The sequence below is a fragment of the Anabrus simplex genome, chromosome 2 (genome assembly GCF_040414725.1).
Source record: "Anabrus simplex isolate iqAnaSimp1 chromosome 2, ASM4041472v1, whole genome shotgun sequence".
In the NCBI taxonomy this organism is placed as follows: Eukaryota; Metazoa; Arthropoda; class Insecta; order Orthoptera; family Tettigoniidae; genus Anabrus; species Anabrus simplex.
In genome coordinates this window covers 561,903,861-561,928,599 of record NC_090266.1, presented here as the reverse complement: position 1 = coordinate 561,928,599, position 24,739 = coordinate 561,903,861, and positions in this window count along the sequence as shown.

Below are 24,739 nucleotides of genomic sequence, written 5' to 3'. Positions count from 1 at the left end.
ATTTGATATGCGAAATATTCAACTTTTAAATTTGTAAATTAATTACGTAAATTCGCTTATGGGTGCAGTATGAAATCTGTCGTGAGGAAAAAATCACCACAGCGCACTTCATTTCGGTAATCGCAGATGAGACCACCGATATATCAACTACAGCACAATTTGTTATCATTTTTCCCAACGGTAAGGCAGTTGAAAGATTCTGGGGTTTCCTCTACCCTCTAGTCATGATGCCAAGACAATAGCAGAGTGTTTAAAATTTTCTTTGAGCGAAGTTGTGGATAATAGAGATAAGTTGATTTCACAAGGTTACGATGGAGCAAATGTAATGAATGGTCACCATTCAGGGTGCAAGTTCTCATCAGGGAAGATTTTAGGCATGCACATTATGTGTACCGTTATGCCCATTCTCTGAACTTAGTCATGGCACAGGTGACATGGGAGATATTGAGTGGGGGGGGGGGAGGAATTTTCCTTCTGTTGAACCCCCAGTGACGAAAGTCACGCGCCGCCACTGTGATGATGATCACGATTATGATGATTATGCAAACATTCTCCATCTACTAGTAAAACAGAAGTGATGGAAATATTTCCGAACAATATTTCATAATTTATGGTGGCTATAAATTTACATTTACATGAAGATGATGATTTTGTCTTATAAAGCCTAACATCTAGGACATCTGCCCATATAAATTTAAAATGTGTATTATATAAACTCAGTCCAAAAAGGAATCATATATATACTACCATTGATTAATTGTTTGTTCTGAAAGTCTTTAAGGTAAAAAAAAGTCAAGATTATCCAATGATAGACCACAAATAGTGTATGTCTGTAGCAAATTAATGTTTACAGTTGTTCTGAATAAGCATGTCCTGTCCCGAGGTCCATTCATGGCAATGAATTAAATACGTATTTATGTTGAATCTTGAGTGGAAAGCTTGGTTCCCGACAGCTCCACCATGAAAGGTCATTGAAGAAGTTTAATAGTAAGATACGTAGTAAGTTAACTTCCAATTGCTTTTATTGATGGAGTAAGAAAGTAGCCTACTATTACATATCAGTAGGTCAAACTCATTGAAATATGCGCACCATTCGACGCTAAAAATTATGCTTAACACACCATTCAGCACAGGGACTGACTGCGTAAGTTGTGACTTTACAAGCTTCGCGCCTACCTTAAGAGGCGGCCGGAGCTGGAACGGCCGGCCACCAGCTCAGTAGTTGTTGTAACATGGGTCAAAAGTTTGTAATAGTTTTTATAAGGAAACGGAACAAGGTAAAATTATTTTGTTTTTATAGCGCACGGTAGTCTGTGATACACTTTTCATTAGTGCAAAAACATTTCAAAAAGAAATGCAAATATAGTTATAAAATGGTAATTAAAATAACGAATCTCCATATGAAATTGAGCTCTGAACCGCGGTTTTCCTAAACTTGTTTTAAGTCAAGATGGTGTTCAAATTGGAAGCAAACTATACCGTAGCGAAGTTTATATTTTTCTCTAAGGGGCTACTTTAACATACTTCAAAATTAGGGATTCTTTATATATTTAATCGTGATTTTAATAAAGCTCTGCTTATTGACTTACGAGTGTCGGCCGAATTCTAGTGCTGGTAGTTCAGCCAGTTTCCGTCAGATGCCGCAGCGCCTTGTCCTTGAAGAGGGATGATGACAGATTAGCTCTTACCCACGCAGGGATGTGGTGAGCGAGATCTTCAGCTGCTATCAGTCGCTTCCTCACCCTTGCTTCATAACAAGCGGCAGTGGACACGCTGACAATACTTTGTTACTCGCTAGTTGTGGTATGACCTTTCAGTAGCACGTTATATTTTGCCGTATCTTTTTACCGAGTGCAATGGCATGGCAAAATGCTTGATTTGTAATAAGACTTTAAACTTTAATAAAATTTTAACACTGGGCGAGCTGGCCATGCGGTTAGAGGCGCGCGGCTGTGAGCTTGCATCCCGGAGATAGTGGGTTCGAATCCCACTGTCGTCAGCCCTGAAGATGGTTTTACGTGGTTTCCCATTTTCACACCAGGAAAATGCTGGGGCTGTGCCTTAATTAAGGCCGCGGCCGCTTCCTTCCAACTCATAGGCCTTTCCTATCCCATCGTCGCCATAAGACCTATCTGCGTCTGTGCGACGTAAAGCAACTAGCGAAAAAAAGAGATGTCACTTGAAGAAGGATATATGAAAGTGAGGAGCCCGGCACAAGTAAGTGGAAATAAAGCTAGGACTCAGGTAAGGGCTATGTGGTCGCCAACCCAGACTCCCAAGTTCAGAGCCTATGGGGCCCGCTTTAGTCGCCTCTTACGACAGGCAGGGGATACTGTGGGTGTTATTCTACTACCCCCCACCTACAGAGGGAAGTTGCAGTGCCCCTCAGCTGTTGCATTCTTTACCAGCACCGTTTCCAATTTTCATAACGGTTAGGTATACAAAACCGTCGTTTACGTCCTTGTATTTCTTGGAAATTGGGTTATCCAACGTAACTGGAATAACTCACAGGTCAGATAGGTCATTCCGGTGAGCAGCGTTGCTATTGGCTAAAGCGCCTGACGTCACCAAGAGCGAGATTGAAGTGGTAGGCCTATATTTTTGAGCTTAGTAGTTACTCTAATTACACTCCACTCAGGTCATGAAATACAGAACTAATGGATATTTAGATGCTGTAACATTTATTATTTAAAACCTATACGAAAACATACGACTTCAAATCCGTCTTTGTAAAGACAAAGAGACTCTCACAACGGCTCGGGAACGCAGGCCTTCTGCCTCTTGGCAGGTTCGATCCTGGCTCAGGGCGGTGGTATTGGAAGGTCGACACGTTAAAGAACTCTTGCGGGACAACATTCCTGCACCTCTGTGCCTCCGAAAACAAGTTATTTGATCGAATTCAAATTTTAACACAGTATGCAATGGGACGTTTTATACATTGTTTATAAATTTCAGAACTGTTTGTTTCCAAGAGGAAAAAACTGTTATAAATTTGTAAGGCTCTTTTTTTACTCAGGGTTGTTGGAAAATTCCGTTCTTGGTCGCGTTACAATATTTATCGTATGTCCAAAAGTATCACTGTGTGACTAAAAAATTCGTAAATGAATTAACTTCTGTTATATCAGTTTGTATTTTCATTGGATAGAATTATACGAATTATGTATCACTGACTGGCCGGTACAGGGAAAGACGTGAGGCGGGGACGGGATTGATGCTCTACTTCATTTCAACATCGGAAACAGTGTCCGGCGTGCTGGCCTTTGGTCACAGGGGTCCCGGTTTCGATTCCCGGCAGGGTTGGGAATTTTAACCATAATTGGTTAATTTCTCTGGCATGGGGGCTGGGTGTATGTGTCGTCTCCATCATCATTTCAACCTCATCACGACGCGCAGGTCGCCTACGGGAGTCAAATCAAAAACCTGCATCTGGCGAGCCGAACTTGTCTTCGGACATTCCCGGCACTAAAAGCCATACGCCATTTCATTTATATTTGTCGGAAACAGTACCTTATTTTGACTGTTTTGCTCAGCACTAACCCATGCTCAATAATTTCCTGGAATGTTTCGCATTCCGTACAAATGTCAACACCATCGGCTCCGTGCAAGTACTGTATCACAACTTCCTGGTGACAGACTGTGTGACGCTGGAGGGTGAGTGGGGAATCGCTCGCTCGGCCTTGGCCTGTCTTACTGACATCTATGCAGCCGCGATGTAACTATCAGTGGAGTTAGCTGTCGACAGCAACGAGACTAGTGGCGATATTTTGAAATAAAATGTGAATCTAGAACTGACTCCGGCCGCCTCTTAAAACCAAGAATACGAGTGAGACAGGTCGATGAAAGTTAACAAACATATACTATCTCAGCAGATATGGATCTCTATATGAATTAAAATTTCGATAACCCTTTCGCATAACTGTTTCTATCTTCTGCATTTATATATGTATTATTCACGTTCCTAACACCGTTTACCGAACAAGTTGTCTAATCGTAAGTACTGTAGTGCGGATTGCGCACCTTTAAGCTTGCATTCAGGAGATGGTGGGTTAAAATCCCAAGGTCGGCAGCCATGAAGATGTTTTTCCATAGTTTTCCATTTTCACACCAGGCCTATTATTGATTACGGCCTCTGCCTCTTATCTCCCTACTCCTAGCACTTTTCCATCCCGCCGTTGTCAAAAAACTGCAGTGTTAAGGCAACGTTCAGCCACTTACAGGCAAAAGGCACCTCATGTTAGTGCAACCGTACTTTATAATATACTGTATCTCTACCAGAATAATCCGTTCTTTCTCCTTACTGATGTTTCCGACTTCACTGCTGCAGCACACTCCCCTCCCTTTCTTTCTCGATCTCAGATACTATCTTTCCGGTTGGGATCCGTTGAGTGATTGTTACCCGGCAAACTTTGCCTCCGGGAATTCCGTCTGTACTCACTTCTGCTGTAGGTTATTCAGAATAATTCTTCAGCTTCCTGATGAGAAATCGAACCCACGTCCTTCAAACTGAACTGATCAATTATTTATCGTCTTGGCTAGGCTTCAAGTTTTATAGACCTTAAGACTTTCCCTTCCATTCCTTCCAGGGCCTCCTGGCATGTACGAAGTTCGTTGTGACATCGATGAAATCTATTTTATTGATTTACGGACCAAGAATGTTGCTGGTCACTCACCTGACTGTATCTTTACGTTTGTTTTATAATACCTTTACCATTGTTTTCAAACAGTCTGAAGATTCTATCTTATTCCAAATTGCCAGATGTAAGGAACACAAACAGGTCATTAATACAAGTAAGTTCTCGTGACTTGCAGTTGCCTGAACAGCTGCGACAAGTGCCAGGTGTACTAGATCTACAAAGTAAGTCCGGCGGGCTGAGCTCTATGACTCATTCGCACGTGTTTCTATGGTTGAAATACCTTTGTGACAATGCACCAGATTATGTACATCAATCTACATCACAAGTTCTTGTCTTAGCAAAACACCCACTTCCCCCTACCACCTAATGAGTTTCACCGTCGGCAGCCCTGAAGATAGTTTTTCCGTGGCTTCCCATTTTCACACCATGCAAATGCAAAGGCTGTACCTTAATTAAGGCCACAGCCACTACCTCTCCAATCGTCGTCTTTCCCCATCCTTGCATCGCCGAAAGCCTTCGACGTGTTAGTACGAAATTAAACCACTAGCAAATTAATGTAAAGCGCTTCATGATTGACTTTCTGTTGCATACGAACCTCTGCGTATGTCATATTAATATATTGATAGACTTGCCAACCGCAGCAGAATTCCGCCGTGCATAGCAGTATTGAGGTTTTGGAGCAGAAAACAGACTGTGTGTAGTAGAATTTTAAAACGTAGCAGTATTTCATATCTAAGAAACAACAATCGAAAGACATGTATTCAATCCGTCATCTTTTTTTTTACATTCTTGACAGTAAACGTTCCTGTTAATCTTTTTAACATTTCAATTTCAAAGGAGAGGAAAATATCTTTATATTTATATACAACCCGGAATACAATAGCACATATCGTGCCTGCCTTATTGCTTACGGACGGCATTACAGCGGTTAAGGAAGGAGGCGATCTGTGAAGCAGCACGACGATAATCCGGCACTCGATAGTCCGGTACGCATCAGAGATCGACTTTTCTCCGTATCTTCACCGTTCAAATCGCATCTCATGGGCTGACGTTTCACAAGCCTTAATTATCTTTGTGAAATTCACAGGGAAGAGCCAACAATACGACGTTAAAGTTATGAATCTCCACATTACACAACATTATTTTTGTGAAAAATAAGAGCTCAGTCCAAGAAACAATTAAACGTTCCTACAAGGTTTCAGAGGACTCAGAAGAAATTTCAACCTATCCAAATTTTTACAATTTGTTTTTTACGTCGCACCGACACAGGTAGTTCGTATGGCGAGAAAGCGATAGGGAAGGTCTAGGAGTGCGAAGGAAGCAGCCGTGGCCTTAATTAAGGTACAGCCCCAGCATTTGTCTGGTGTGAAAATGGGAAACCATGGAAAACCATCTTCAGGGCTGCCGACAGTGGGGTTCGAACCCACTATCTCCCGAATACTGGACACTAGCCGCACTTAAGCGACTGCAGCTGTCGAGCTCGATATTTGATTTTTAAGTCAATGTTGTCTTTACAGTACACTACTACATACTTTTAATATTTTATACTTTAAGATCGTCTGTTACGTTTAATGACGTCCGCCTCCGTGGTGTAGTGGTTAGCGTGATTAGCTGCCACCCCAAGAGGCCCTGGTTCGATTCCCGGCTCTGCTACGAAATCCAAAAAAAAAAGTGGTGCGAGGGCTGGAACGGGGTCCACTCTGCCTCGGGAGGTCAACTGAGTAGAAGAGGGTTCGATTTCCACCTCCCATTCTTTTCCGTGGTTTACCACTCCTCCTGTAGGCAAATGCAGGGATGGTACCTAACTTAAGGCCACGGCCGCTTCCTTCCCTCTTCCTTGTCCATCCCTTCCAATCTTCCCATCTCCCCACAAGGCCCCTGTTCAGCATAGCAGGTGAGGCAGCCTGGGAGAGGTACTGGTCCTTCTCTCCAGTTTCATCCCCTCATCGAAAGTCTCGCTCTCCAGGACACAGCCCTTCAGGCGGTAGAGGTGGGATCCCTCGGAGGGTGAACAGATTAAGAAAGAAGAAGGATGTTTAATAACGATTCATCGTTCTTGTACGTTAAAACTGTAGGTTTTTAGTATCAATTTGTTTTTTAAAAGGTTTTTTAAATTGACCTCGATAATCCGGCATATTTGATAGTCCGGCACTGGCAGATCCCCGAGTGTGCCCTGATTATTGTGGTCATACTGTACCGATTAAAACACAACAGGTCGACGGCAAGGTCCAATTCATTCCCATCCAAGACTTAAAAGCAAAACATTTTTTGCCATTTGTCTTCTGATTCTCGTGGTTCCGCTCGTGAGTGCATTAAATGTGTTCAGTGTTCAGGGTCGAACGAGAGTTTGTGTGTAGTTTGTATAGTTTATTTTTCTTGTTTCCGTTGTCATTCATTCGTTTGTTTAGCGACATCTGAACTGTGCTTGTATGTGACTGAAGAAAGTAAGACAAACAATCCAAAAAAAAAAAAAAGGATTTGATGAGTAATATTTATAGATTTATTAAAGTAACCATTCTGATTAACCTTCGGACATACTGACTACCATAGCTTGTAGTTAACGAAAAGATCCTGAGTTGGATTCTTGACTATGTCAGTGAACAGTTTATCGAGCTGAAACTATGTCTGCGCAGTAATTTATCTTTTATTTTCAAATCCAAAAAGTTGTACTCTTTTGAGAGAACTGTTTTTTATCCCTATACTGCGTGAACGAAAAGAAGAGCATGGTAAACAGAGGAACTAATATATATTTCGCATGCATATTGCACTGTTCGGTAATAATATTAATTTCGTGTGGCTATTTCTAGCCGGGTGCAGCCTTAAGGCAGACGCTCCGTTTCTGGTTTCTCAGAACTGACGCATGCAAGGTGCGAGGTGCGAGGCCGACGTTGCGTACTTTCGTCCCAATGACGCTGCGAGGCTCGTGGTTTCCCAGGCTGCGAAGCGGATCACTTGCCGAGCACATGTCTCGCAGCCTGTGCGCTACTGTTGGAAGAGGAAGCGGATTATGTGTCAGTACTGGAGGGTTTTCTTCCCCCTATAGCAGTATCAATGGAAACTGTTGATGATCTTGTGATGTCAGCCTGTATCGTCCACAACCTTCTCCGCAATGAGCGAATTCCTTGCCCAAATGAACACTTTATTGTCAATTTGGAATTAACAGAAGAAAATATGATTCCTCTGGCAGCTGACAACGGAGGTAATTCTACACATTATGCTTTCATGATAAGAGACAGCTTCAAGAAATATTTTTGTAGCAGGGAGAGAGAATCGGTATGACAAAGAGAATATGCTAACAGGGTGGAGTGAAAGTTTTTTTCTAACGGACAAACATGTATTTGTTTACCTATAGTTTACTTTTTCTGTGACTCAGTTAGCATAATAACAGAATGAACACCGTTATTAAAACAAAACACGTGATTTTATGAAATGAACAATACTGAAGTCAAATTTTGTAAAATTATATATATATTGGCATATTTGATATTAAAGTACCGGTAATGGATTTATTGGTTGATATATCATTTCTAAATCTGTTAATTATTTAATCCTTTGAAACTGAACTCATTATATTTGTTATAAGTAACATCAATAATAATAATAATAATAATAATAATAATAATAATAATAATAATAATAATAATAATAATAATAATAATAATAATAATAATAATAGACACCCTACTACCAATCCACAGAGGCAGCTACCACATCAATGAAAAAGCAAAGAATCCCAAGAACGGAGGTTCCAAATGACAGTAAATTAACATTAATCGTCTGGTACCTCCGTTTTTTGGAGTTTCTATTTTTACGAACTCTTTCCTTCTCAAGATCATCGTATAATACATAAAACTAGCAACATTTATTAGCTGTTCTATCCAACTTCAGTGATATCATTTCCCATAAGTTGTCTTTCACAACGTTGTTTTTGTAGCTCTTGTGTTGTAAGTTATACAACACTGGGTGCATTCGAACTTCTTCAATCAGTTCCTCGTCCACTTCGTCCGTAAAGATCATCGTGTTGCTTAAAACAGTAAAAACAAGAACAGAAACAATGTCGCCTCGCACTGCTGTCGCCTCGCACAAATCTGGCCGGACGAATCAGTGCGCGGTGACGCTGCGAGGTCTCACTGCGAGGTTGCGCACACTGCGCACCGCGCAGCTTGAGAAACCACTTGCATAAGTTCGTGTAGTCCGGATTTGTGCGAGGCGGGCCTCGCACCTCGCACCTCGCATGCGTCGGTTCTGAGAAACCAAGCCTTAAGGCAGACGCTCCGATGAAGGTGGGTGGCATCTGCCATATGCATGTAACTGCGTGTTGTTGTAGTGGAGGATAGTGTTACGTGTGGTGTGTGAGTGTGAGTTGCAGGAATGTTGGGGACAGCACAAACACCCAGCTCCCGAGCCATTGGAATTAACCAATGAAGGTTAAAATCCCCGACCCTTCCGGGAATCGAACCTGGGACCCTCTGAACCGAAAGCCAGTACGCTGACCATTCAGCCAACGAGTCGGACGCACTGTTCGGTGAAATCATTATATCTAATATCAATTGTTATTCACAACATTTCCAGTCAAATGCAGTAAAATCTGTATTAACCGGACCCTGAATAAACCGGAATCCTGCCTTAAACGAACCTTTCCGTGGTCCCATGAAGCTATATGCAGCTTATGAATCCTAAAATGGAACCAGTCCAACACAGGAAGAGACTGATATTTCCAGTCCCGCGAGGGAGAATTATCTAAAACGGAACATCTGCCAATGTAATGTTTCATGTTACACGTGCGATAGAAGCAATAGAAAGGAATTCTACCATGAAACCAATTTGTATTGTTGTTGTTGTAGCTCTTATAATGTAATTATTGCAAATGTGTTTTAATTTTTTAATTGTGTAGATTTTAAATTCAGTTTGACAAGTTTTATGAAGCATTGAGTACCATCGTAGTCAGGGTCAACAGCAAGGATATGATAATCCTAATGAGCAATTTTTATGCGAGAGTTGGAAATAGAACTGACGGTGATTGGTAAATATGGGGAAGATATGGAAGCTAATGGGAATGGGAAGCGTTTGCTGAACTCCTGTGCTAGTATGGGTTTAACAGTTACGAATACATTCTTTAAGCATAAGGCTACTTTTTTTTACGGGGGGAGGGGGTGTTAATTTCACAATTTCTCTTAGAGTTTTATGTAATATTCCAAGTGTTATTTTTTTAGAAAACCATTAATCTTTGTGTACTGAGTATTCTTTGTCTTCGAGTAGCCGGAGGAAGATATTAAAATAAAACATATATAGAACAGTACTTATATGCAGTTTAACATTTGCTCGTTTAAAAGAACATCCTCCAAATTCTCTTTCTAGATACACGTATTGAAACAGAAACACAGTAAGCATAAAATATTAGCTAACCGTGCGTAAACCGAGCTAGTTGACCGTGCGCTTAGGGTCGCTCAACTTGGAGCTTGCATTCGGGAGATAGTGGTTCCGAACCCAACTGCCGGCAGCCCTGAAATTGGTTTTCCTTGGTTTCCCATTTTCATACCAGGCAAATTCTTGGGCTGTACCTTAATTAAGGCCACGGCCGCTTCGTTTCCACTCCTAGACCTTCCCTATCGTTTCGTCGCCATAAGACCTATCTGTGTCTGTGTCGTAAAGCAACTTGTAAAGGAAAAAAAAAAAACTTGCATAAAACGGAGTATTTTCTGGTCCCTAGAAATTCCGGTTTAGACTGGTTTTACTGCAATAGAAGGTAGCTGAACAGTTTCGTTAATAGCAGAATTATGTGATGATGATAGCAGATTTTTACTCCGGAGGGTTAGCAACGCTGTTTACCGAGCTATCCTAGTCTTGGTCTTCGAAAGGCATGTATAATTATGGATAATAATGCTAAATTAATACAAAAAAGAGCGAGCGAAATATTGTTCATATTAATGCAATCCGTGAAAGGTGCAAAACGGAATACAATATATTTGCCACATACACATGAAACTTAGCATTTCGGAATGTTGTTATTTAATCAGATATTATACGGAGCTCGATAGCTGCAGTCGCTTATGTGCGGCCAGTATCTAGTATTCGGGAGATATTGGGTTCGAACTCCACTGTCGGCAGCTCTGAAGATGGTTTCCGTGGTTTCCCGGATGCAAGCTCACACTGCGCGCCCCTGACCGCACGGCCAACTCGCCCGGTATTTACTGCCTCAGTGAGGAAAGCAATGGCAAACAACCTCACTCATCTTGCGTAATACGCCTCATTTTTGTGACGCCATCGGTTTTTGCGGTTTCCCAGTATCCGCATAAACTTTGGCGGTAATATTTGAGGATCCAAGCAGCCTCTGGGCCAATGACCTGACAGACATAGACACTCACACAAGGAGCTGCCTAGCTGAGGCAGTCAAAACGTGCTTAGTTCACCACGAAGAAATTTGGTTCGATTCTTCGCCAGGACGCCGAAAGATCTCTGAAGAGGCATATGGCCCCAGAGGTTCACTCAACCTACGCTAGAAGTGTGTACGGGGTTAATTACTAGAGAAAAAGGTGACCGGGCACAGAGGTAACTAATCCATCCCGCCCAGAACCGAGGTTATGGACAGTGGTAGCCTTTACTATCTGCGCACTTTTTAGCGACAGATTTGCGAACGGGTTTAAGAAGTAAGGAGGGGGCTCTTCCGGTTCCGTTAGTACTGCCAACTGAATGGAAATGAAATCTGAACTGAATCGATAATATGATCGATCGATATGAATTTTCTAAACGTTTGTTATTTTAAGCCAACAACTGTGTCACACATACACACATTATATAACATTATATAACATTTCTCAATGCGAATCTTATTCATAGAGTGAATTCTATAGTTTGGCTTTGCTGTGTAAATAACAACAGTACTAGTACGTAAAGTGTACGCCAGACGTCGCACAGCGATGCATAAGCGATTCATAGTTAGTGTTTCAAAGATTGCCGGTACGAATCTCGAAGATTGCCGAGGTCGACCGCTTCAGCACTAGGGTGTAAATCTATCGCTAAAAAGTGCGCAGATAGTACCTTCCACCCATCCAAGGGCCTCCATGGCCTGTATGGAGATAAAGTGGCACTCACCGGCTATTAGGCAGGATCCACGTACGCAAGGCAAGGGGGTTGTGAATGGGCGTACTGCAATTAATTATCAATGTTATTAAAATATGTCACAAAGATAACATGCAGTTATACGAGCCCCCACGGCAAGGAATACAACATACAGGTCGATTTCAGACGATATCACGATAGGTTGAAGATTCATTAAGCAGTGAAGTATTAACAGGCGTCCCCATGTGTTAAGCCTTGTATAGGTCGTTGTGTGGGCGGTTGTGGAGGGGAATAGGGAACAACGGTGGCCAATGCGGGCCTCTTAACAGCCAATTGAGTAGAGACTATCGTCAGCGCGTCGCCATGATGCTCTAGCTTCACAGGAAGCCAGCAGGACGTGGACTCCACGGTAGGTGCCACGAGCCAACCTAATCACCGCCTTAAGTTCTCATGACTGTTATAGCTATGAAAGGAATCCCATGTATACAAGTGTTTTATTGACACGTAAGTAATCCAGAACTGTAGCATAACGTCCGGGGCAGCATTAGCTGTCGACAGGAAAGTGTGCCTCTTGTTGTAATGCTTGTTCGCTCCAGTCACTCAATGCAATAAGTGAATTTCTAGTTTTAAAATTTTGACTAGTTTTCTAGAAGATAAATAATGAATCAGAAAATGAAGAGTTCTTCAATTCGGAGTTATAATGTAATAAATCTCTTCCGACTGAGCCCTAGCTAATATTTACATCGCCGAGTGTAGCTGTAACCTTGCATTCGGGGAATGGTGGGTTCGAACACCACCGCCGTCGCCATAAGACCTATCTGTGTCGGTGCGACGTAAAGCAAAAAAAAAAAAAAAAAAAAAAACCGTCAGTAGCCCTGAAGACGGTTTCCCATTTTCACTCCAGGCAAATGCTGGTGCTGCATCTTAATTAAGGCTACGGCCGATTCCTTCGCATTTCAAGCCCTTCCTATAACACTGTCGCAGAAAAAGTATCTGAATCAGAATACTTCCCCTGCTTGCCCTGTCAAATAAAGAGCAGGGTGTTTCATGCTAACTGTGGGACCTGGCGTACACCCAATACCCTGAACTCTTTAGACGTATAAGATCTTGGGTTAGTCATAGCATTGTTTAGACCGATAACCTTGCTGCTAGATTCTCTAGGTGTAGGCCTATGTCATTATCCTCGAACTGAAAGAGTGGAGAACATATCGTCGCTGAAGAAGGGACCGGGCGAGTAGGCCGTGCTGTTAGGGTCGCGCAGCTGTGAGATTGCATCCGGGAAATAGTGGGTTCGAACCCCACTGTCGGCAGCCCTGAAGATGTTTTTCCGTGGTTTCCCATTTTCACACCAGGGAAATGCTGGGGCTGTACCTTAATTAAGGCCACGGCCGCTTCCTTCCCAATCCTAGCCCTTTTCCTGTCCCATCGTCGCCATAAGACCTATCTGTGTCGGTGCGACGTAAAGCAAACTAGCCTAACTAGCTTAAGAAGGGAGAGATCGTATTGTAATTTTTCCAGAACATTGTTGGTTTTATTATCTCGTTGAAGTTATAACGAATCCTCCGGATCGTTCTGTGGAGACAACGGAACGAAGTATCCAATAGAATTGCTTACAATTAACCAACACCTCCATCTGGTATCTTGTATATTACATTTTCTATAGATACATCATAGGGACAAAATTAACATTTTAAAGGAGAATTTTTGAATTAATTAATGTGATCATTGTCGAATTTAATTTATATTTGTATTTGTATTTGGCAAAGTCCGCCTCTGTGGTGTAGTGGTTAGTGTGATTAGCTGCCACCCTCGGAGGCCCCGGTTCGATTCCCGGCTCTGCCACGAAATTTGAAAACTGGTAGGAGGGCTGGAACGGGGTCCACTCAGCCTCGGGAGGTCAAATGAGTAGAGGTGGGTTCGATTCCCACCTCAGCCATCTTGGAAGTTGTTTTCCGTGGTTTCCCACTTCTCCTCCAGGCAAATGCCGGGATGGTACCTAAATTAAGGCCACGGCCGCTTCCTTCCCCCCTCCTTATTTATCCCTTCCAATCATCCCATCCCCCATTGCCCCTGCTCAGCAAAGAAGGTGAGGCCGCATGGGCGAGTTAATGATCATTCTCCCCAAGTTGTATCTACCGACCCAGGGTCTGAAGCTCCGGGACACTGCCCTTGAGGCGGTAGAGATGGAATCCCTCGCTGAGTCCGAGAGACCGACCCTGGAGGGTAAACAGAAGAAGAAGAAGAAGAAGAAGAAGAAGAAGAAGAAGAAGACGTGGCAACATTTTTATTTCCATTTTCAAACACAGGACAGATTTTTCGCCCTCCTGTAAAATCATAGTTTTGTTATGTACGAGGTTTCCATTCTTCAGCGGCTGTATGTTACAATGTTGAGCACGTTATGTCACGCTTTACAAGAATGCTTGGAGGTTACACAATTCGGGGATTCAAGGATTGAAATCCGACTTAAAACAACGGCTTAACTGCTTCCTCTCCGTAGATTTTTCCTCTCTCACTTTTGGCAAATACTATTTCATATACCAAAAGCCGGCACCAGAGTTGCTCAGCTGGGCGCTGGCCGGGCAACGTTCGTACAAAGCGTACTTCACAGTCAAACAAGAGGGCAAACACATTCGGTGTGGCACAGGAGTGGAATTCGATTGGGCCTACGTAGCTCACCTCGCACCATTTAACGAAATGTTGACTGGAATACAATATTAAAAAGGACACTATAATCGCAAGAAAAACCGACCTTGTAAAAATATTTCGGTTTGATTTATACTGCGCTCGATATTAATGCAATGGTTTGATTTTACTATTTGTGCACATTCAAACAAATTGACACATTACAGTTTTCCTGTTGCAGTGTAGAAATATGCGGGTTTGAAGCGTGCAAACTACTATTATTACTATAATTTCCTGGACGGGAATGACAGAATTTTCACGAAAAGAAAAAATCCCTGTTATCCATTCAGTAAAATGTAAACTATTTATTTATTTATTTATTTATTTATTTATTTATTTATTTATTTATTTACTTCAACAAGTTTCATGCTTGAATTTGCACAGTGCAATGCACAGTAGAATTTATGAAAGCTTACCATCAGGCATTCATTGGTAACAGCTAGCATCTAAATAATGAGTTTGATCACTAGTGAGAACATAAATATTATTTACTATCCAAATACACCAACACCGTAAATGCAATAACAGGTAGGTATATGGTATGTCTTCACATAAACAATCTAATCAATGTTATTTCCGGTAAAACATGATTGGATTGTTGACGAGGCTTATCCGTCTTACTCCTTATTACACTAGGAATGTTTCTAAAGCTCAAACCTCTTAAAATATAAGTGACAGTTGTAATTCATTGCGTGGAATACGAAAATATTATGAGGTACCGGCAAACGCTTTATTGTATCCGGTCAGAAGGGCCTAGGCCTATACATAAACAAAACAGATATAACTATTTTCTTACAACGTAAATTATATTGAAAATGTCCGGCATTTCTGTCTAATAGAAACAGATAACACTTCCTTAATACTCAAATGAACGTTAACCGTTCACTGACCTTCACGGCATTTGACGTAACTACAACGTTGCTATCGCCGAAGCGACCAAACTGAACACTTGCCCGAACACTTACGTGCTGTATGGCCGTGGGATGAAATGCCCAGCATGAGGGTCACTGGTCTAGAGGTAAGAAAATTAGCTTCCCTTCAGGCTAGTTTAGTTTTCGTTCCCGATGAACTGAAATCCATGTGTGAGGTTTTGGAATAGGATGCATACAGTCTCGTGAAAATCGACTAGAAAAAAAGTGACCCTCCTAACTTGCAGTCCTTCCTAGTCCTAGTCCTCAAAGTCACAGCGGTTATGATGACACAGGCTTCGTAGCATTGAATAAAGCCTTTTAAGACATGTAAGAAAGCAACAAATATGCTGAAAGAACCATTGTATGAGAAACTGGTGGGCCAGTATGGAATTACAACACCATCCTAAGCTTCCCTCGAGATGCCAGACGTAATAGCGGATGGAATTTATTTTCAATGACGGACTTGAGTTTGTTGTCCTACCGAAAAAACAGTCATAGTGACCTGATCAGTCACCCATTCGAGTTTCCACTATAACCAGAATTATACCGTACATCGTACTACCATGTGTGTAATCTAATCTCTGTAGTATGTCACAGGTGTGATTTACGATGATTATTTTCCCCTTTATTCGGTGCTTAAAATGGTTTGAATTCGGTTAAGATTTTATAAAAAAAAACGTACAGTTTCTTGCATATTTCCCACTATTAAAAATCGGTAAAATTTAACTGTAGCAGATCCAGGATAAAAGCAGTTAGGTACAAGCATCATGTTAGGAACCCGAGAGGCAAGCAGAAGCAGCCAAAGGTATATGTCCACAAAAGAGGAATTATTCTGGATCTGCTACAGTGAAATTGGTATTAAACTATATATATATATATATACTCGTACATCTGTATACATACATACATACATACATACATACATACATACATACATACATACATACATACATACATACATACATACATACATACTGTGACCGTATCGTCACATTGAATATTTATTCGGAAATATATATAGGGTATATGTGGGAAGTGTGTATGCTTGGAGTTTCTTTGTCAGAAGAGGAGCTCGGTTGTATCATGTTGCGTAAAATCTTCGCCAGCGTGGCGCCTAACCTGGCTTATAAAATCCCCGAACTGAGCTCGCGTGAAGAGGGAAGACAAAAAAGTATAGTTTCTGCTGACTCCACCCCTAAAACAAATGCCGACTCACAGTAGAGCCAACGTGGAGGAGGTGATTTTAGAAGTATTTTCGGGATAATAACGTTTAAATTAATCATGAAGCATATGTCGAAATAACAGCAAGGATAATGGATCATTGACAAAATTATAAATAAAAATAAAAATATATTGTTTATGAAATTACGTCTCAAAGAAATTACGTAAGATGCTCTGGCGTCCTCACGCTAGCTGTGAACCAGACACCCACCAGGGGTTCCCGTTAGGCTCTTGATTTAGACGGCCGAATTACGATTAAACCACTGACCGTTTTGCGTTCCGCATTACATCTAGTATTAGTGATTGGTGAGCCACATAATTTGCCGCATCGCTGATTTCCATAAACTTAATGTATCTGGAGATCTCAAAATTATGGTGGGGAGGCGTTCCTCTGTCCATCCCCCACTCCATGTGACACCATATATGCTCGCACTTCTGAGGGTGGCTGTTCAGTCAGCAGGCAGTCTATGAGGTGACTATACGGTCTTTTGTGATCGGACTCTCCTGTGTCTTTGTGTAGAAAATATATATCTAAATGGGAATGCAAAGATAGTGTAATTTCTTGTGGGTATCGTCAGTGGAAAACTGAATTTTAGAGACAGTGCTGTATGAATGACGGATTAGTCACGACGCACTGCGTAATTACGTGACTATGTCGTACGTTCGCATCGCGAAATTTTGACGGGGTGAAGTGCCGAATGTCGCACGAAGAAAACTGTTCTTTGATTAATATCTCGTAGTAAAGAGAAAGTCCACGGTGTGCACGTGAGTAAACTGTATAATTATATAAACAGATATATGAGACAGGGTTTTAAAACATAACAACCCAATGTCAAGTTATTTTCAGATTTTCTTTGTTTCAAATATCTCATTGTCAAAACAGTGATGTTGTATTAGTTAGATCTGATTGATATTCCCTTTGTAAATAGATAGTGAATTTAAGGATAGGTTAGTATAATTTTATTAATATTAAATTATCAGATTTGTTTGCTTAGTGTGGTCAGCAGAATTTTTAGCTTACTTCCTCGAGGTTAGTTGGAAAGGGAACAAGTTAGGATAATTGCATGTATTTTAGCCCATTTTATTTAATTGCATGACATGTACTGAGGAGATTTGTGATCAAGGGTGCTGATAGGAAAGGTGGAGAAAATCTATTTAATTTTATGAGTTAAGGTAGTAGTTTTCCTCTGAATTAATTATTCAATATGAGTTAGGGTAATATGACGGTAGGGTCTTCACCGGTGCCCGGACAGTGTTTCTTAATGCGTGGATAGTTAGGGCACTCTATCTATAATGTAAAGTTAATGAGCTTATTGCATGTTAGATTATAAGTGGGTGTATGATCTGTGTGTGAAGAATACCTCGGGCCCGGTTTTGAAATCCACCCTCCCACATTAGTTAGGCCCATGTGATTTTTTCTCTTATTTTAATAAAATTTATTTAATTGGTTTGATAGTAAATGCTGTCTTTATTGAAAATAGATTCACTTCATTATATATATACAGTCTTATATCTCTGTTTGAGCATATGGTTAATGTTAGCCTGTGAGATGGGGAAACCGTGTTAACTATGCTAGGTAGGAAACTGTGTCTGAACTCTGGCCTTCTGTAAAATTGAGATATATTGAAATGATAGCGGCACGATATTGAGAAATATTTATAGGATATAATGAACGCCTAAGCTGATTTTAGCATATAATAAGTGCGTCAGTTTATTGCGTTGAGATAATGAGCCATTGATGCATTGAGTACGTATTTATTTGTGGAGATGTTTTTTACAAAGAGGATTTTGTCCCGTGGCGTGAGCCCTGTCCATATAATTTATGACGGTCTACCCGAGGGTGTGTAGCGTAAAGGGGAAGACAGGCGGCCCGAGGTCTCTGTACTGGCTGGTGGAGAAAGGCAGATTTTTCAGACATAGCATTTACCTTTAGTAGTCGTTATACTTTTAAATTGTTTTCCACATTTGTAACAAGTTATAATAAAACTAACGTTGGAATATTTAATTGTTACCCTTAAGAACGCAATAGCTAGAGATTTGTTTTACAGGGTCCTAAATGATGTCGAAACCGAGGCCACCACTTCGAACCTTGCAGGCACGATGAGGTCCGTGAGTCGCACAGCGACGTGTAAATAATAATGCAGCCAATGCGTGAGTTATATGTTTTTTCTTTCAGGTTGTAGAAGTGTTTTAATATGATATTTTGATAATCATTGTTTTATTGAAGTTATATTTCGTGAGAATCCATTTGTAGTTTATTTCAAATGAAGGGGTTGAGACACTTATGACATGTACAGCAGGTTCATCAAATGTGGTGATTTGTTTCCACCAGAGTTCTGTTACTTTTCTTATTCCCGGGATCATGTAGTGATTATGTCGAATTTGTTTATTGCTTTCTTGTAATCTATATTTTGCATATACTTCATTCGGAGTATATTTAATTTAGGCGGCCACTCTAAGACTAATCTCAGAGTAAAATCAGTGTTTTGAAGATGTAAATTGGGAGTCTTCCCACATCGCGCATTCGCAAGGTCAGAACTTATTACTGTAAATTGTCAAATGTTTTATTAAGATGAAGTTCAGAAGGATAAAATTATTTTTGTGTCGTATTCAACAGCCGGAATGAATTGAAGGGTTGATCAATAACAAAACCAACTATACAAAGTTAAAACTTAGAAGGGTAATTCAACCTTCCAAAAATTATTTGAATCGAGTGAAGGGACACTCATGTTCTTAATTAATATATGCATGGAATGTTTAGTCAGTAAGTAAAATTTGACACCGTAATTTCAATAATCCACATAGAGACACTGGTGAAGAGGTGGATCGAAAAATTTACTTGAGTGACAGCACGGACCTGATTTCCCTTTGCTTTATTGAGTGGCAAATGTATTTATTTAAAATTTAATCATCAAGGTTGTAGAGAGTATGTTTCAACGAGAGCTAATTAAATCTTTAGGAAAAATTTATTTGTGCCTATCTTCGCCGATATTAGCATCCTGACCTCTTCCGTTCATTTTATGTCTATAAGTTATATGTAAGCTGGTTCTAGTTCGTATCCGCGGACGCACCATGCCCTTGAGAGGTTTGTGCTCATATCTTGGAACGGAAGGGTTTCGGTAGACCTCGCTATGCTGTAATGGGCATTTGTCATCTCATGTGTTCAGATTAGTCATTAAAATCCAAATGAGGCGGCATTTTTCACTAAGCAGAAAAGGTCCCTTGACTGTTATTTTCTGTAGCGCGTGGTCCCATGTGTTAAGACCCGGTAGCGGTAAATTTGTGTTCTCACATGGTCCCATGAGTTATGGGAGATGATGGGAAAGGTTTCAATACATACATACATACATACATACATACATACATACATACATACATACATACATACATACATACATACATACATACATACATACATACATACATACATACATACATACATACATACATATATACTGAACCCTTTAGGTCCATATCGAAGGATACCTACCTTTCTTACCTATCAGCAAAGTTCATGAGATCTGTCTCTTGGGTCGTATAGGGTTCTTCGTCACTTGCTGAGGTAAAGGTAGGGTTCAGTAAATTTTATTCTAATCTATCTACTCAAATGAAAGTTTTGATTAAAAAATGTTCCTATTTATTCATTAATATCAGGTAGCTATATCCACGGTATAATTTAACTCAATTGTGTCCACTGGACACCACAGTTATTTTACATAGAGGGTCAGAACACTGGTGTGAGCCTTTGACGTAACTGCCTGATGGGCATTCTTACTAGAAACCATTGTCTCAATAATTAATTAAAGAAAGGAAAGTCTGGAAATCCTTAAATTCGGCTTCCATGTGAGACTACATGTACAATCTTAGTGATTCTTTATGGTCCAGCCCTCGTAACACGAACTGTGGACTCTGGGTATAATTAAGGCAGTCCAATCGGTGTGTGCCACACAGTGGTTATACGGCATGGACCCTTAATTGAATCGATGTGACCTGCGACTATGTCATGGACCGACATCTAAATTTCTAAGTTACTTTAAAGTCATTGTGGATGATGACCGCAAGGAAAATGATGTTACAGTGGCATATGGCCCTAATCTAATTCACTGAGGTTGATGACCCCCTGACCATCCAAGTTTCTAAGCTGAAGGCTAAACACAGTTAAGTTACATCGGTTGATGACCAAAGTTTCCACTTTACTATCCCCAGCACATTCACTGCTCAATCAATCAAAGTTAAATAATACAACAATAGCAATGCTCACAATACTTTGTGGCAGTAAAATCCATTACCTTCGGTTATGTCACCTTAATCGTTACGTTAACATTTACACATTCCCCAGAAAACAAACTAAGATTTCCAGAATGCATCTCCAAGTTATTCGCTTGATTTAAAGTTATTTCAAAATGCGGTTTCACTAAATTTAATAATTAACTAAATTTAAATGATTTAATGACATCTTAAAGAACAACAAATTCTATCTGCGCGGACTAATGGTTTCTTTACAAATTCCTACGCAGTTGTGATGTAAAAGTTTTAATCCTGTGATGTTTATCTGTTGATTCCGATAGCTGGAAAAGAACTATTACATCATTCATGTCCAGTTTATATCTTGTTTCATGACCTCACACTTTAATCTAATCCTAGCCTTATTAACACTTGGATAACCCTAATAATCTACGTACAAACCAAAAGCAACTCGCCATATAATTACGATGTCATATCTCGTCATAACATTTTATAAAGTTTGCGCACCCCTCACAGACAAACAATCATCATTACCATCGCTCTATACTTTGGACAACCCTGAATTTGGCTAATCATGTTCATTATACTCTCAGTCCGTGGCATCAAATGCACATTACGTTCCCAATTAAACAGAATTACAGTGTCTAATAACACACACGTTATTACCGGATGAAAATTTCAACTAAATCCAACATTTAACGTTATCTCCTGCCGAGAAATGCAATCTCAATTCCATGCGTAACACGCTCGGCCTGTCCCGTTATCCCAGCGGTGAACCCCTATCAGCTGACGGCATTTCGCCCCCAAGTCCGCTTGGCAGTTACATGAGACATCTGGTCCGTTCTACCTGACTGGCTTCTCAGAATGCTCCCTTTAAACTCCGCCGACATAATTAAACAAATACGATATTTCTGACCAAAAAAAATGCACGAAGATTATACTTCAAAATGCCCACCATAAGTATACACGTCGCAAATTAATACCGGCGCGGATCCTTGTATACTGATTTCCATTCCCATCATTATAAAACCTTCCTCGGGCTTCCACAAGTCCCGGCTTCATTGACAGGTCTCCAACCTGATTCACAAATCTCATCTCGGCTCACACGACAAAACTAACCTCTGTTTCCCAACTCACGATTATCACCGACAAAAGAACTGGAATAAAATCCTTACTAGAATCCACGACGTATAATAACGCACAGTGCTTTAGTAATGAATAACTTCGCATAAAATATCGTATTTTAATAACTGGATTTTCACGCAAATGACTGAAAAATTCTACTAGACCCTTTATATTGTCAGTCAGACACAGTTTAAATGGGCCTAGAAAAACGTTTCACTCCGTGACCAAATTCATCACTCTATACTCTCACCCGACAGCGCGCTTCCACTCGATTGAAAATGAGTAACCATGGATTTCTTATATTATTAACATCAAAATTTCAGACAGAAAAATTTTACGTCGAATGAACATCTTAATTTGACATCACAAAATATAGGCAATAAACACACGGAAATGACGATCTACATTGGACGTGATATCACTTCGAAACTCAATTTAACAACTTTTTACAACATGATACGGCACTCGCAAGACTTCAAAATGTTATCCAAGTGGAAAATAAAACAAATGACCTTTTTTCGTCGTATTCTGACATTTACAAAAACCACATAGGGGCGACCAACGGCGTCGTATATACCCCTTTCAAATACATGTATTTTAGACATCATGAAACATGATATAACATGTGGTAAGATGGTAAGTCACATACCTTACGTTACGCCATCGGTCATCATTGGGCTCACCAGTGACCCTGGCATTTTTATTTAGCCATTTTTACATTTTTGGCTGTACAGATCATTTTTAATTCTTCCGGTTTCCTGGAAATAAAGCATAAAAAAGAAAGAAAATACCCTTCACTTGTTTTTGTTGTGCGCACACGGTAGACTGTAATTATCTCCGCACACGAATTACTTTCTTCCTCCACTACAAATTTTATTCGGTCCCTTGACCGTCCTATTTGGTACAATTATTTCCACTCAAGAAACTATCTCCACATGGAGTCAAGACCCCAGCCACATCAGCTGAAATATGTTGGTTGGACTTGGAGATTCCAACTAACTATTTCCACGTCTGTAACATCTTCAGTTTCTGAGATATAAGCATCACCATTAAAGGATTCAACCCCTTTTTCAGTCCTCTTCACCCCTCCCCCATAAAGTGGATTTTCCGAAAACAAAAAATACATGTTTATATTCATAGGAGATACCAGATACTAATTTTAACGTCTATAACACGTTAAATTTTTGCAATATAAGCATCTCCATTTAATGATTCAACCCCTCCTTCAGTCTTTTCATCCCTATCCCTTAAGTGGATTTTCCGAAAAGAAAATATATATGTTTCTTTACTTTTATAGGAGATTCCAAATATAAGTCTTCACGTCTGTAACTACTCATTTTAATAATTCATCCCACTTTAACTTCTGTTAAGTGGATTTTCCGAAAACAATATAAAATAGTACATATATCACACCCATGCACTATATTTAAAAGTGAGAGATATTATTGTCAGTATTCGATTTATTATTATTATTATTATTATTATTATTATTATTATTATTATTAATATCATTATTTCATTTGTACATTTATCCTTAATGTTTTATGCTGGAAGGTATCCATTTGTCTTATGAGTAATTTGTTTTGTACAACGGTTGGGAAAACATTGCTACTCATAACTTGGAAAATTTGGATGAGTCATGTGTATAGCCCAGAGTCTGACAAGGTGGACTTTTTGTTGGAGTCGGAAAGTTCCGATGACTCATGTGAAACACCCCAGAGTCCGTTGATGGTGTTATTGTCTTGAGGCTAGGAAGAGGTTCAGGAAGTGGTCTTGACAAGAGCTGATGATTGGCTGGCCAGGATCAACCTAAGAGTATCATGTGAGAGGAAGGGGAAGGATGAGTTCTATATAGGCATGTGTTCAAACTTCGGCGGGACATACGGCACGGGGATGAACTCCTAAACACACTGGGCTGGACTTCAAACGTTTGTGAAAGGGAGTATTTTATGTTTGTGGAACGTGGCTGATCTACAAACTGTGAAGTGCTTAGGCACTGGGTATTGTATCACTTGTGGCGGCTTGGTATTATATGTTGGTGAAAGCTATCTCAGACTTTCCATAATTTACGTTCAGGAACGACAAACATGTGTTGCTCAAGTGAATGTATCTTTAAAACAAGTGTTAGTGTCAGTGAACACAGTACTATGAGGTACAGTAGCTGTGTGATATGTAAGTGCCAATTATAAGAATCTACATGTCGTGTTGATACACAGAGAGAGTGAAGGTAATTATCTATATATATGTGCATTGTTCAACGGACCAACTGCAAATGGTGGCTTAGTCCTCGTTTTCCCACTGTTTTCATTATTGTTGTTGTAAATATGGAGTCTTCCAACAATATTTTATGTGTGCATTACATGTATATTTTGGTGCGTTGATGAGGTGCTCATGCAGGGATGTTGTTCAGAATATAGTCAGTTATCTTAGAATCAGTGGAGTTATTGATGAACCTAGGTGCAGTTCCTACCTATTTAGTCGTTTTCAGAAGGTTAGGTAAGGCCTGAAGCAGATGTACCAGTACGCAGCTTTTATGTACACGCCCTGAGAGAGAAAGATTTGTCATGCTGTATCAAAATTCGAGGGATCCATTCTGGTGAACTCTGGCGCCCATACTACGGACATTACGATTAATTATTTTTATGAATTTAATTTATTTTAGTAATTTATTAAGTTACTAGCAAGATACCCGTGCTTCGCTACGGTATTATACTGAAATTTATAATTGAATGCTTATTGTTTTAGATATATAATCCGCCGAAATTCGCGATCTGACTCGTTTTCTGCGAGAATCCACCAAAATTCCCGATCTGACTGGTTTTCTATGATTTTACGGCACGTTTCCACCCATTTTTAAATCTT